General features: G+C 44.4%; 1 non-coding gene across 1 annotated transcript; it reads left to right on the top strand.

Moving 5' to 3' along the window:
• The first annotated feature begins 2,202 nt into the window (after nucleotides 1-2,202).
• Nucleotides 2,203-2,304, top strand: LOC115832559. The gene has a single exon (XR_004028090.1). It is a non-coding gene; the product is annotated as a U6 spliceosomal RNA (small nuclear RNA).
• Nucleotides 2,305-15,715: the final 13,411 nt, after the last annotated feature.

Genomic DNA, 15,715 nt, shown 5'->3' with positions numbered 1-15,715 from the left:
CCAGGCAGGGCTTCTTCCTCTGCTGCCTCTCCCTGCAGCACACCATCCAGTCACTGGATTTTTCTGTACCAGGAGAGACCCCCAGCCCAACATTTCAGTATCATCCTGGGGCGCATTTTCAATGGGTGAGTGAGATGCCAACCATTTAATTCCTTATACAGCAGAAATCTCAACTGTCCTCAGGAGCCTGTACATTGGCTCAGGAAGAGCCCTGCTGCTTCTGTTCCCCCAAAGTCTCCTGGCATAAGACTGCAGAGGCACCCAACCATTCCTTGCACTGGGACATTGCTCAGGCAAATGGTCCTCCTCAGGCTGTGAGGGGCCCTCTGGGGGGACAGGTGCTCTTGTCCTGGAACACACACTCACATCCCCACGTAGGCTGGCCTGTGAGCTTCTTTCCAGCCTTTTACAGCCTCTGGGCATCTCACACTTACCTGACCTATTTTTACAAGCTCAAGACAGAGGGCATAGAAAAGTGTTGAATTACTCTGGGGTCTGTGGTGTGCTGGTTCTAAAGCTCAATGTCAAAGTGAAATTCCACCTTCCAGTGGATTCTAATGAATGTCAGCTCATGTTTCTTTATTTTTCTTTTCCTAGAGTGAAAGGAAAGAAAGGTTTTTTTCTTTCACAAGAGTCTAGATTCTATATTTACAAAGATCTTAAGGGCTATACATTTCCTCAATGACAGGAAAAGTAAAGATTTTTCCTATTCACCCTACGAGGACAGAAGTTTTCTCTTTTATTATCGGGGCATTGTCTTCCCTCTTCATCTCCAGCTCAGTGTCCTGGGTCTCTAGGCACATAGTAGCTACTAAAGAAATATTCATTGGTTGAATGAATCAACAAATGGATGGATGGATGGACGGACGGATGGACAGATGGATGGGTAGGTGGGTGGATGGATGGATGGACAGACGGATAGGTGGATGGGTGGATGGATGGATGGACAGATGGACAGAATTATTGCCTTCTAGGACACCTTCCCAAATTGGCAGAAACCCCTCATCATGCTCCTTGGTAGCTCTTCTTCAGGGACCTGCCTATCAAAGAGACATCTTTTAAGCCTATTTGCGGTTCATACAATAGAATTTAACAATGAAGACTCCTTTATTTGATTCTTTGCTATCCTTTGCAGAAGAGCTGGGTGAAAACCTGGCTGCCTGGGTCCTGGGTAGAATTTCTCGGTGAATGGTTGCACAGTTGTGTGCTTCCAGCACAGCTCAGTTCTGTCAGGCCCCTTGGCATTTGCTTTGTCCTGGAATGGCTGTGCGCAGTTTGGGGTCTGGACAGCAGTTCAAATGGCTCTTCTGGGGCTCTGAAGCAATTAAATTCAGAGCCTGTTTTTCTTTGTCATGAGGCTGTTGGATTTTTTGGTCTTTTTAAAAGCCTTGGCAGCTGCTGGCTTTGCTCTAAAGGGTATCGTTCCTCAGATGTTCTGGGTTACCACTGCCCACTGACAACCCTGCAGAGAAAAGTGCCCAGGTTGCTGGCACCACAGAGTGTGGGAAGCCAGGGGCTCAGTTTCACAGAACAAGACCAAGTCTCACTAGTATGACTCAGTGACTCTAAGTCCCCGACCTCCCAGTCCTTCGAGTCTGTTTCTCCCTTTCCTGGAGCTGAGCCAGGATTCTGAAGACAGTTTCCTCCTCTTGATATGGGACCCCCTCATTAACATGTGTTTTCTCTTTTTCTCTGCTCCAGTTCCATCTGCAGCTTCCTAATCACAGCATTAGCAACCTCAGATCTGATCCTGCTCCTGATACAGTGCGTCCAAGAGAGGGCTTCGAGCCAAGAGAAGATGGGCTTGTGGTCGTGAGAAATGAAGGAGCCCTCCCAGGATGGGAAGAGGCCGCATCTGGAATGCACAATGCTTGGCATGGGAAAGGTACGCTCACAGTCGTCATCGTTAGGGTATCTGCATAATCTTAAAGTGATCCCCACATATTATTAGTTTCTCATTAGTTGTGAGGGAGAAAAAAACCAAAATGGTAACGAGACCAAGGAGAAACCATGTAACACTTTTTGACCAGGTGATCAAAATTCACCTCATTTGTGCAGTACAGATGACATTGTGTGGCTCTTGATGTGACACCCTGGATAGGACAGTATTCAGGTTGAAATTATATAATCCGACCATGAGGAAACATGAGACAAACACACAATGAGGAACATGCTATTCAAACAAAAAATGGTGCATGGTGCTTGCTTTGGCAGCAGATATGTGAAAATTGAAATGACACAGAGAAGATTAGCCTTGCCCTGCACAAAGATGACACAAATTTGTGAGGAACAAAAAAGGGTATTGGTGGTGGGTGATGGTGGAGTGGGGTCAGATGGGGGAATCAACATCGTGAAAGCCAGATTAAAGGAGGATAAAGAGAAATGACAACAAAATGCCATACCTGACCCTAGACTGAATCCTGTACTGGAGATGGGGAAATGCCATAAAGGACATTGATAAGTTAATTAATAAAGGTGACATATGGTGATAGACTAGATAAAGTACTTTGCCAAGTGCCAGGCCTACCTGCAGACCCTGGCTGAACGATGGATGAAAGAATACACTCAGACACAGATATCCAGTGAAAGAGTGGGCTAGGGGACCTGGCCATTTACAGACCCTGAGGAGGGTGCTGTAAAGAGTCAGCAGCCGCGACCCTGACCCACTGGTGCTGCAGGCATTTATTCAGTACAGATTCAATGACAAAGGCCTGAGTCAACACACTTGTGGGTCATCCCCCCGCCCCCCCAACCCCCAACCCAGAGAGAGCAGTCCTGTGTGCAGATGATTAAAGGCCAGGTTCTGAGGCCTAAGTAAACTAACTTATCTAGAGCAGTTTCTTTACATCCCCTTGTTATCTAACCTAAGCTTTCAGGCACCGGATTAGAGAATCTGGCTGCCTTCAGCCAAATCCTTTTCCAAAGCTTTTATAAAACCTCCCAGCCTTTCAAGAAGGTTCACATCTTTCTACAATTTTTCCCACCACCCTGACGGATCTCCTGCATGTCCCCCTTTTTCTGTTTTTTTTTGTTTTTTTTTTTTTTTTTTTTTTTTGCATCAGGTTTTGTTGATTGAAGAGTACAGATTTGTGCAGGAACAGGTTTATCAGGCATGGCGGTCATTGCTCATACTCCGGCTTTGCATCCTAGAATTAGTAAATAACATAAGCAAACATGAGTATAATTAGCAAGGTTCTTTTCCAATGAAGGAGTGGCCCCCAGGAACGGGGGTCTATCCAGGAGAGATGATCTCGCACACCCTTCCATATGGCTGTTTGTTGGGCATGTAGATCTATGGCATTTAAGGATTCTAGAATTTTAGTTTTAAGTTGTTTATGTCTGCTGTTAAGTTGTCATGAAAAGTTCCCCAGAGGTGGTTTCACCTCATCCCAACTATGTATTGATTGATTCCAAGGTAGAGAAGTGACACAGATATCCTTATGCTCCCAGTCAAAGTTTAATTGCTGTCGGAATACCAGTGCATCTTGTCACTCCCCCACATCTTCCAAGGCAGCCTCGAGGGCTTGCAGACATGCAAGAATCTTTTGATCTATACCCTGCTGTAAGAGAAGTTCATTAGACACATTTCTGCCAAATTATCTGTAAAAGTAGCTGTTTGTACTGATTCAGTAATAGATGCTACAGCCATGCTAGCAGTTGCTAGGATGACTACGGCTGAGACTATAAAGGCTCTAAGTGTAACTATGAATCTTTTGTGTCTGAACCGGGACAGGGCACGTTCTAAGGTGGCAAGGGTAGAGGAACTTTGCCAATCAAGTATTAAATTGACTGGTAGAAAAGCCTCAGATTGTCTCCTCAATACCATGACACTGGTAATGTTTAAATTAGATATATTATAATTAGAGGTACAAGAGGCAAACCAAGCCTGTCCCTGCACTCGGGTCACAAATGTGGAGTTTTGGAGTGTAATAGAAATATTGGTTCCCATAAAGGAAAACATATGCATGGGTAGTGCAAATCAGGCACTGATCAGTGTGATTTATGAAAAAACATCATAGTATAATTGTGACTGGAATTATGATATGTCCCATGCCAGGTGTTAAGGGGGTGCTAAGATGTCCCAGGTGCCATAAAGTGTCTTGAGGTGGTATGGACTCTACTTGGGGTCTTGGATGTCACATCTTCCTATCAGCCCAAATTATAGGGGAACGGGAAGTGGCGTCGAAACTGTCATTGATGCCACGATAGACGCAGACATCAGTATGATCGCCCTGCAAATGGCTGTGGGGGCTCCAGTCTAAGATGTTGTAATTGCCTAACTAGAAGCTACGGGCTTGTCCCCCATGACAGACCTCCCAGCTAAAGTGGAATGCATTACTTTCCCGGCTTTGTTCTTTAGCACTGGGAGGAATGTTTGGGAGGCATTGATTGTGTTGCCCGTTCTGAGGCTACCTGCAGCTAAGAATGTTAAGGCATTTCCTTTGCCATGATGTAGCCATAATTGTATTTGGGGCAGGTACGCAGTAAGGGTAAGGGTTAGAACTTTTATAACTATACACAGTGGCAGGATAGTGGAGTGATATGTAGTGTTACCAGGCACCTTAGTCCAATGTGTGCCATTAATGAGGGACCCCACTGGGGGTAAATCTGTCCCTCCCAGCCAAGCAGTTACGTTATTAGAGGGTGGAAAGGGGGTGTCTGCCCAGGTGACAGGGTGAAGAAAGGCAGATCTAAGATATGGGTCCAACAGAGTGTAGCAGGTACAGGTTGCAGACAAAGCAAGAGCATAAAAAGGATCAATACCCTACATGAGTTGCAATGTACAACAGAAAACATAGCAAGAAACAAATGATCTGGAGTGAATGGTGTCTGTGTCCGGAGCAGGATTCATTCAGCCTCCTAAGTTGTCTTCTTCAGCATCCCCCAGGTAATGTCTGAGGCTTTAGTTATCCAAGGAAGCCACATCATCTGGGGCTGTGGGTCCTGTACGGTCATTTTCTTCATTTCTGGTAACAGATTGGGTCCTAGCCATGCCATGGTATGGTTTGATGCATTATGCTGGAATCCAAAGAGGACCTGAGGGGATGTGAACGCAAGCATATCCTCTTCCCTACGTTAACAATTCACTTGGACCATGCCATACATTACTGTTTACATCTTTCCATAAAACTGCAGGTTTTATGTCTTGAGAGGTTTTAGCAAAGTGCTTTTCTACAGCTGAATGAAATTTATCATTTAAATTTTAAAAATTAAGGGTAAATAAGGCTTGTGCCAATAGTATTTCAGGGCCCTTACTCATATTCCTCCTATTTTGTTTTCTGAGCATATTTTTAAGGGTGGAGTGGGTACATTCTATGGTCTGTATTTGGGGTTATACGGGATGCCTATGGAATGTTGGATGTTCCATGTGTGACAAAATTGTTGAAATTGTGAGCTGGCATAAGCCGGACCATTATCAGTTTTAATTTTTGTGGGCTGCCCCATAAATGCAAAAGTTAAAAGAAGAGGTTTAATGACATATTGGGTGGACTCTCCAGGAAAGGCGTAAGCGCTAATTAAGTGAGAATTGGTATCAACAGATACATGTACATATCTAAATTTTCCAAATTCACGGATGTGTGTAACGTCTGTTTGCCATAACTGATTAGGTTCTAGTACTGTAGAGTTAACACCTGTGGAAGGAGGGGACATGACTGAGCTGGCAATCTGGGCATTGCAGGATAATTTGTTCAGTCTCTGGGCAAGTTGAAATTGTTTAGATAAGTTTCTCCAGTTTTGGTGGAAAAATGGATGCAATTGGGTGGCTTGGTCAAGCAGTGATGTCATAACTGGTAGGTCTGCTTGATCATTGCCATATGCCAATGGACCAGGCAGTGAGCTGTAGGTTCGAATATGTGTGATAAAAAATAGGATGTGTACGTTGATCTAGCAAATGCTGAAGTTGGAGAAAATGTGCACACAGGATGTACTCCAATGTGGACTTAATGAGGGCTGTCTCAAGATTCTGCAATAAACAAACAGAGTAAACAGAGTCACTAACAATATTGATGGGCTGAGCGGAAAAAGTTTCCAAGGCCAATATTAAAACTCCAACCTCAGCTCTCTGAGTGCTAGTAGATCCAGACCAAGTGAGGGAATTATGCAGAATCCACCAAACAGCCGCTTTTCCATGTTTACCAGAGCCATCAGTAAACAGTGTTAAAGCGTTAGGTATGGGAGATTGAACTATTTTAGTAGGCAAAACCACAGAAGTATGAGATAAGAATTGAAGCAGTTTGTCAGCAGGTAGGGCATGCTCTATTTGGCCTGTGTAATCAGAGAGTGCTATTTGCAAGCCCATAGATAAAGGCAATACTGCTTTGAATTGCTTTTTACTTAAAGGAATCCTGATGAAATCAGAGTCATAACCTAGCAACTGATTGCATCAACTGCAGCCTGAATAGATGACTTTACTGATGAACTGGATATAGGGAAACAGTGTTTTAGTCCTGGTATGCGAGCGAAAAACCCATTCTAGGAAGCGCAGCCCTGGGGTCATCTGTCCTATTAACCCTGTAGGGGAGTGTTTAGTGGAAACAAACAATTGAACTGAGTACCATGGATCTATTCAATCTAATTGCCTCTGAGAAATAGCTTGCTCTGTCTCTTCAATTTCCCTTTGTGCTGCAGGAGTTAAATACCTAGGAGAGTCTAGGGCAGCATTGCATTTTAAGATAGAAAACAGGTTCTGTAACTTATTAGTAGTTATGCCTAAGGTGGGATGAAGCCAGTTAATATTGCCTAGTAATTTCTGATAATCATTTAAGTTGTATAAGTTGCTAGTATTTAATTTAACCTTTTGAGGTCTTACTGACCAAGAAGTTAGTATGCATCCAAGATATTTCCAAGGAGAAGACATCTATACTTTTTCAGCTGCTATGATTAAGCCTCTTAACTGTGTATTCTTTATGACAGAGGCATATAAATTTACAAGTACTGGCTCTGTTGGGGCTACTAGTAAAATATCATCCATAAAATCAATAACCTTGCAATTAGGAAATTTTTTTCTACTGGGGAGCAAAGCCTGATTTACATGATACTGACACATAGTAGGACTGTTTAGCATCCTTTGAGGATGCACTTTCCAGTGAAATCAGCAAGTTGGCCTTTCATTATTGATAGCTGGTATTGTAAACACAAATTTTCTGTCCTGCTTTGCAAGGGGAATAGTATAAAAGCAGTCTTTTAAGTCAATAACGATTATAGGCCAATCTTGAGGAATCTCCACAGGGGAGGGGAGCCCCTGCTGAAGGTGCCCCATAGGTTGCAAATGAGCATTGATGGCACATAAGTCATGCAAAAGTCTCCATTTACCAGACTTTTTGGGAATGACAAAAATGGGTGAATTCCAAGGGCTGTTTGATGGTTCTATATGGCCAGTTTTTAATTGCTCCTCAACTAATTCATAGGCTCTTTGTAATTTCTGTCCCTTTAAAGGCCACTGTTCTACCCAAATTGGATCTTGAGAGAGCCACGTCAGGGGTACCAGAGGGATGATAACAGTGGCCATTATTAGAAAGGGGACTGCAGAGTGACCCCCCGCATTGGGCTAATAGATCCCATCCTCAAAGATTAACAGGGATGGGCATGATTAGAGGTTGTATAACTGCCTTTCTTCCTTCTGAATCGCAGCAGGTTAGGGGGCACATGCTCTGCTTAGCTATGTGTGCTTCCTTGATGCCGACAATTTTTTGTTTCTGACTGACCCAAGGCCAAGTTTCTGGCCAGTTTTCATCACTAATTATTGAAATGTCCACCCCTGTGTCCAATAAGCCAGTAAAATTTTTATTTCCAATTTTTAAGGTAATCATGGGTCTCTGATCAGTGATTAATTGATTCCAATATACTCCTGTGGCTCCTGTACTTCCAAAACTTTGCTTTCCCCTTTCCTTTCTGTGGGCATTGGGAACCCAGTATGGTGAAAGCAGTAACTGTGCTATCTTTGATCCGGGGGAAGAATATGCAGACCTTCACATTCCATCATAAGTAATATCTGACCTTGATAATTACTATCAATTACCCCAGTGAGCACATTAATTCCTTTACTGGATAGGCTCGATCGCTCTGGGACTAATCCCACTGTTCCCAGAGGCAGTGGGCCCCAGATCCCAGTTGCAACCCTTTCAGGGTCTTCTCCTTCTTTTAGCACTAATTCGCTGGGGCAGAGTAAGTCCAGTCCTGCGCTTCCAGTGGTGGTTGCTCTGAGAGAGAGAACTGTGGGCTTTCCATCTGACCGAGGAAAGCCACTGGTATTGCCCCAGTTTGAAGCGGGGCCTGGGGCCAGCCCCCTCAGGAAGTTTCCCACCAGGTTACTTATAGGGTTGCTGTTTTTACCAAATTTGGACCCGTGTTGATTTGCCCATTGTTTCTCCTTTTTACATCAGGGAAATATAGAAGGGGGTTCTTTTCCTGAGTTACCTTGGTCTCTATTATTGAGGCATTCTCTCTTCATATGACCTGGTCTTCCACATAGAAAACAATTTGGGTTTCTCTCCCCTTTCACTTCAGGAGGCCTTAATACCATAGCCAATATTTTGGCTTTGTGTATTTCAGTCCCCACCAGTTGACATGCTCATATAAATTCTCCAACTGTGGCTGCCTAAAGTGCCTGCATTTCTTGCAGGCAATCCACATTAGCATTTTCATAAGCCAATTGCAACAATAAGATATCAGCAGCCTGGGCGTGACTAATTTGTCTCTTAATTGTCTGGGTTAACCGATTGATAAACTCAACAAATGGCTTCTGAGGCCCTTGTCAAACATTTATAAAAGATCCCTGTTGAACTCCGCTTTTGGGAATTCAGTCCCAAGCCCTGAGAGTGCACAAAAACACTTCTGCATAGACCTGGGGATCAAAAGTTAATTGTTGTTGTACATCAGCATGGGGGCCCCACCCCTGGAGCATAGCAGCTGTTATGTCTTGCCCGGCAACCTGGTTCTGGTTGGCTTACTGTTCACACAACTCATCATCTTCTGCTCTCCAGAGGATGTATTGGCTGGGCTCCAAAGTTGTTTTAGCTAGCACTCACCAGTCCGTGGGGTCATACAGAAGTTGTCTGCCATGGCTTCAATCATTCCTTTCATAAATGGGCTAGCAGCATCAAATAAAAAAAACCATTTTATTTAGTGCTTTTTTATAGCTCTTTACAAGCGTTAAAAGAAATGGGTTCATGTACCTGATTGCCTTGTCCATCTTGCATTACTGGGCAGGCTAAGAGCTTCCCTTCCAATGCCGCTTGCCTAGCATGGGGTCCCATAGCTGTAGCGTATCCTTTGTCTTTTTTCCAATTTATTAGAGGAGGGAGCTGAGGAAAAACCTCCGTTTCCTCTTTGTTATTTTGGCCCGGTGGTAGCAGGGCTGAGGGATAAGGAGGCAGTAAAGTAGGTGACAGTTCCTCCTTCCTTCCCTTTTTAGGCTCTTCTGTGTAAAGCGGAACAAGAGCCACCCTAACTAAAGCCTATAACATTAGAGATGTTACTGGGACCCACTGCCCTTGCGCATGATGTTGTTTAAGATTTCTCCCCACTTGTTCCCAGAGCTCTATGTCTAGCATACCTTCTTCTAGGAACCACAGGTTATGGGAAACAACAGTTTCATTGGGTCCCTTAATTGAGCCTGCAAAACTGAGGCTCCACTAACTTTAAGCAGCTATTTCAATACTTTTATATACTGTTGCTGTCGAGCAGATAACTGTTGTCCCATAATGAAACTCTAGCCTGAACAATTCCCTTGAACTTGGAAATCCCAAGCGGGCACCAATGACTTACTGACTGCACAGTCTCTTCACCTTCATTTTCAAGGGTTCCGTCGCGATCTGTTGTGGTGTTCCTCACACGGGGCACCAAGCTGCCAGGTCCAACCCGCAGACCCTGACCAAGTGATGGATGAAAGAATGCACTCAGACACAGGTATCCAGTGAAAGAGTGGGCTAGGGGACCCGGGCCATTTATAGACCCCAAGGAGGATGCTGTAAAGAGTCAGCAGCCATGGCCCTGACCCACTGGCACTGCAGGCATTTATTCAGTACAGATTCAATGACAAATGTCTGAATCAACACACTTGTGGGTCACCCTTACCCCAGAGAGAGCAGTCCTGTGCACGGATGATTAAAGGCCAGGTTCCAAGGCCTAAGTAAACTAACTTATCTAGCTCAGTTTCTTTATATCCCCTTGTTATCTAACCTAAGCTTTCAGGCACCGGATAGGAGGATCTGGCTGCCTTCAGCCAAATCCTTTCCCAAAGCTTTTGTAAAACCTCCCGGCCTTCCAAAAAGGTTTGCATTTTTCCCACCACTCTGACTGATCTCCTACAGCCAAGTATTATGGTTATGTATTAGAACATCCCTGTTGTTAGGAAATACACACTGGAATATTTAGGGGTAAAGGGCCATGAGATATGTAACTTACCTTCAAGTGACTCAGAAAATTACATATATGTATGTCAAGCAGGGGAGAAACATGCAAACAATAAAGCAAGTGGAGTACAAACATGACCAAATAGATGCTCTTTGTACCATTTTTATTTTTGCAACTTTCTGTAATTTTGAAGTCATTTTCAAATACAAATTTCAAAAATATAACTGCACTTATTCTGATCCTTACATATTCTTAAGAGTCTGAACCTTCTGAACCAGGGCAAAGATGATATGAGGCCATATCTTAGTGAAACCCCTCAGGTTTGCAAAGTGTCATGACCCGGAATGCATTTTGAACTTACCTATATTTCTGAAGCAAATGCTCCGTGACAGCAGCCACTCTGGGGGCCCTGGGCTTCCACTGGAGGAAGACATGAATGGGCTAAGGAGGGCTGAAGGCAGAGTGGGGCATGAAGCTATGCAGGTTTAACCCATGGCTCCATTTTGCCCAATGCCAGGCTCAGTGCAAGGGCTTTAGAGAGAGCAAACCCCTGTCATGACCACCTCCCAAGTCCAATTCAGAAAATAAACAATGCCCAGCTGTTGGGACTGACAGAGCAACAAAAACTCAAATCGACTTCCAACTCTATTTTTTTTTTTGAGCAAAAATCAGAGATGACATATAGCATAGAGATTGAATGTGGCTTGGGAGACCTGTAGATCTGGGTCTAAATTTTGACCCTGCCTCTACCAGCTGTGGCATCTGGGGCAAGTTACTTTGTCTCCTGAGCCTCAGTTTCCTCTGTGGAGAGATAATTTCCAAAGATTATGATGGAGATTGAGGGAAGCAGTGTATATGAAGTTCTTAGAGTATATGAGGTTCAGGCATGGTAAGCGTTCAGCCATCAGTAGCTGTTATTATAAAGATGGTGTCTCCTGCCCCTGACTCTGTGGATGCAGATAGATGCAGTTATAAAGACTCCTGAGTCCAAGCGCAGGGCCGTCAGGGGGGTGTGGTCCTGGAAGCAGGACTTCTGAAGGCAAAGAGCGTTCTTCAGTGGGAGAAGGCCTAACAAGAGAGCCACTTAGACCAGACAGTGTTTGCTCTGGGGAGCGTCTCCAGATGACAGCCACAATCTGCTCAGGCCTTTGTCCACCATTTAATAAGACACAACACATATGTGCACAGGCTTTATTTGATAAAAAGCTGGGTATATTGGGCAATTTACCATGAAAGCCAAATCTCTGCTGTAAGAATTTACCAATTCTTTCTTGTAAGTCAAACTTTTCCAGCCCCCAGCAAATACTTTAAAAAGTAAAAAATGGGCCAGGTACAGTGGCTCACACCTGTAATCCAAGCACTTTGGGAGGCCAAGGCAGGCGAATCACGAGGTCAGGATAGAGACCATCCTGGCTAATATGGTGAAACCCATCCCTAATAAAAATACAAAAAATTAGCTGGGCATGGTGGTGGGTGCCTGTAGTCCCAGCTACTCGAGAGACTGAGGCAGGAGAATGGCGTGAACCTGGGAGGCAGAGCTTGCAGTGAGCCGAGATTGCGCCACTGCACTCCAGCCTGGGCGACAGAGCAAGACTCTGTCTGAAAAAAAAAAAAAAAAAAAAAAGTAAAAAATTCCTTTAAATAATTAACTCTCCTCTAAGAAATCTGGAAAGTAGGAAGAAACCAGAGTCTCCCTGGAGAGCAGCGCCTGTCTTTTTGCAGCATGATCATCACCTGCCTGGCTCAATCACTCACCTTTTTGGAATTGCCTGGTAACCTCTCTACTTCCAAAGACACTTGACCTGAGCCACATGAGGATTCTGGGGTGGGCCCTAAATGCTTACTGCCTGCACATCGTTTGCTTATTAGGTTCTCTATGTTTCTAATATTCTTTCTTTTCCCATCACCCTCTATCTACTCGCAGCATCTGAATCAGGGTGGCCACTGTCAATACTGTGCACCAAGGATGGTTCTTCATCCAGTTCTTTAATTTGTTAAAGAGAAGTCTCCTCACACAATGCCTCCACTCATTCATGACGCAGACATTTACTGATGCCCATTTGTGTGCCAGATACTGGTCTAGACACTAAAGTGTGGGGAGGAATGAGCCATCGTCCCTCCCCAGCAGGAGCTCAGCATCCAGCGAGACACATGAACACAGGCAGGAGAGGCAGGTAGAGTCGCAGCTCACAGGCCTACACCAGTGCTTCCCAGTCTACCTTCTGTGCCACAGTAACTGAGCAACTAATTTAAAACGCAGCATCCAGGCCCCAAACACCAGAACTACCAAATCAGAATCACTGGGTGTAAGGCCTTGAAATCTGCATTTTAACAATGGTGTCTAAAATACTCCCAAGTTTAGTACTCACAGATCTGTCCTACACCCCACTGAAGCTTTAGCCACATCTGTGCCTTTAGTCACATCTGTATGTTTTTGTGCAGTAGCACAGGCTCATTGGGAGTCTATTTCTATGTGGCTCCTAGGGGCCCACAGGACTGAAGGAGGTATCAATAATGGGGCAGAACCCATGAAAACTCTTGAAGAAACAGAAGGGCTGTAGCTTTGGGAACTCAGGACGAAGGGACTTCACCCCACCCCAGCATTGTGGCTGCTGGGAGACCTTGAGGTGCAGCCTGGGAACAGTGGCAGCAGTCATTGCATACTGGAATGGAGGAGCAGGAGCAGAGGCCAGCATGTGGACAAGCTGGTGTGAATAGAGCCACACTCTGGCATTAGAGAGGAGCAGAGAGGAAGTAGCCAAGAGGTCAGTGTTTCCGATCTAGCATGGCTTTGCTGCTTCCAGGGACCTCTTGATGCATTCATGGAACTTGCAGGGATTGGGGAGGTGGGTGAGCTATTCACACCAAAGCTGCCAGTGTCTCAAGTTGTCTGCATGGAGAGAAATGTTTCTGAAGCATACAGCACCATTGCTGCTGCAGGCTTCACGTGCATGGAGTTTGACTACAGCCATGTCCTCCAGGACACTGTCATGGGCCAACATGCTATGTGCATATATCCCAGATGGGCCGCTGGTCTATCAAACCTAGTGAGACAAGTCCAACTCTCAGGTGAGCACAGGTTAGGCTCAAAAACCGGCTCCGCTACACTGGTTTCAACTTTGGTCTCATCATATGCACTTGGCTAATGGATTCTGTCCCTTGGGAGATCACACAGTTAAAACTAGACCATCCTGCAGCTCTCTTGATACCCAGCGTCAAACACCCCTAACTCGATGTTACTTTCTTCCTAAGCTCCACATTGGGTTGTGGAAGTGATACTCGCTTTAACCCATTGAATCCCAGCTCTGCCACTAACTCGCTGTGTGACTTTGGGAAAGTTGTTTACCTTCTTTGAGCTTCAGTTGCCCCATCTATTACATAATAATGTATATTTCACAGTATTGCTTTATAAATATCAGCCCCTATCCATTTCTCTCTAGTTCAGTGTCATAAGTAATAGGCCCATGTTTCGACATTTGAAAAGACACATTTATAGTCAGCCACTTTGTTCATAACTTCGTATATTTTAGTTTGAACATTTCATTAATGGAAAATACTTGAGATATAGCAGAAAATTCTCCAGAGATATTTTTCAATGGGTGGTAGGTTTTAAAGTGTCTCTGTCTTTTGGAATGGATGGCAGACAATTAGCCTGCCTTTTGCCTGAGAAATCAGACTAATTACTGGTGAGGCTTGGCTAATGGGGTCCTTTGTGAACACTCTCCCTAAATGAGAAATCTTTAACTTTTCACAAAAATGCCATCTCATTTGTGCTGCTGATTCCTAATATTTTGAAATAAATGCATGACCTCTGGGCTTTTGTAGTCAAATAGCCCAAGCCAAACCAAGCTGCTCTGCTAGGAGAAAAGTATTTTGTGTGAATCTCCTGGAAGAAACTTTTAGAACCAGTTTGGAGTTACCATAAGCAAAGACTGGCTGTAGCCTGCTATGGGGCAAGATTCATGGGCCTGGGCTTAGAGTGGGGGTTTACCCCGTTTGGGCAGAATTGTCTTGTTCAAGTGCTTGAACAATAAATTCTGGCATGTGTCAGAGCTCTCAGTTTATAAGAAGCTGGCAATTTTCCTGACCCCAAGTTGACTGCCACCCATAGACACAGGATCAGGGTTCTTTCTGTATCTAAGGCAGAGGAAACAAAAGGTCAGGAAAGCCATTATCTGCCCTGCGTCAACTTGAAGTGAAGATAAAAGTCTGTGGGGGGTAAAAGGAGTTTGAGGCATGGGACATCCTAATAATGACAGGGTCATCCACCAGCAGGAGGCCATTCAAAGAGAGCTTGAAACAGACTGATGCACATGGGAATGCTGACAGGAGGAGAGGAATGGGCAACCCGGGGCTTGGCAGAAATCTGGAGGAATCCGAAAAACGGCCCAGAGCTGAGATGTAACCCATCAAGTCAGCTGGAGGGAGCTGCTCCAGCAGAATCTCCAGTGGCCGTAAGGGGATGTCTGAAATGTTCTGCTTAATAGTCTTTCCTTCAAATTTCCTTCTTAACAAGGACTTTCACAACCAGGGACTCTTGAGTTATGCGGTCAAAATGGAACTTGGAGATGCTAGGTGCCTTTAGATTCCTTTTGTAATATTAAATGACATTAAATTGCTTCCTAGCGGACCCTAAGCTCTTCCCCTATTTTATTTTCACCAGCTCCACTAGTTCTTCCTGAAACTTTGAGAAGGGATGGTTGTCTGCCCCATAAAGGTTTGGGATATTCTGGGTCCCCAATCTGAACTGATGGTGGAATGGAAAGAATCCTTCATTTTCACTTAATAAAGATATCATTCAACTAGAGAAAAGATTTGGTAGAAAACTTTAGGAAGATAAGAGATAGAGATGGTTTTAGGACATACAGATAATAAAGTTGTAAGGGGAGCTTTTGGCAAAAGTAGGAGCCCATAAACCTCTCCTCTACCTGGCCTAGAACACCTTGATCTAAAACCTCTTTTTAAATCTTTTAGCATCTCCATCTCCCATTTCTTTCTTAGCATGTGTACCATCTCTGTAGAGAATAAGCTTAGGCAGAGGTCTCCATCACCACATGTAAGACTAAATAGGTCATTAAAGGCCTAAGCCTAGGCAGAGAAAGAAAGCCTTTTATTTCTCAATAACCATGATTCTCAAACTGTAGTGTGCATAAGGACCACCAGGAAAATATGTTAAAGTGTATAAACAGTTATTCCCAGGATCTGGTTCATCCTCCTCCTCCTCCAGGATAGCACTCTGTGAGTCTAAGTTGCTCACAACAGCTGCTGCCTCTTTTCAAAGATCACGAAGGAGCAAGATTTCCACATCCTCCCATGCAAAGCCATTTGTGTTTAATTGCCCTTCAGTTAAGGAGTTCTT

The sequence above is a fragment of the Nomascus leucogenys genome, chromosome 22a, assembly GCF_006542625.1.
Source record: "Nomascus leucogenys isolate Asia chromosome 22a, Asia_NLE_v1, whole genome shotgun sequence".
NCBI lineage: Eukaryota > Metazoa > Chordata > Mammalia > Primates > Hylobatidae > Nomascus > Nomascus leucogenys.
Note: the sequence above shows the minus strand (reverse complement) of the source record. Positions and strands in the feature narration are given on the sequence as shown.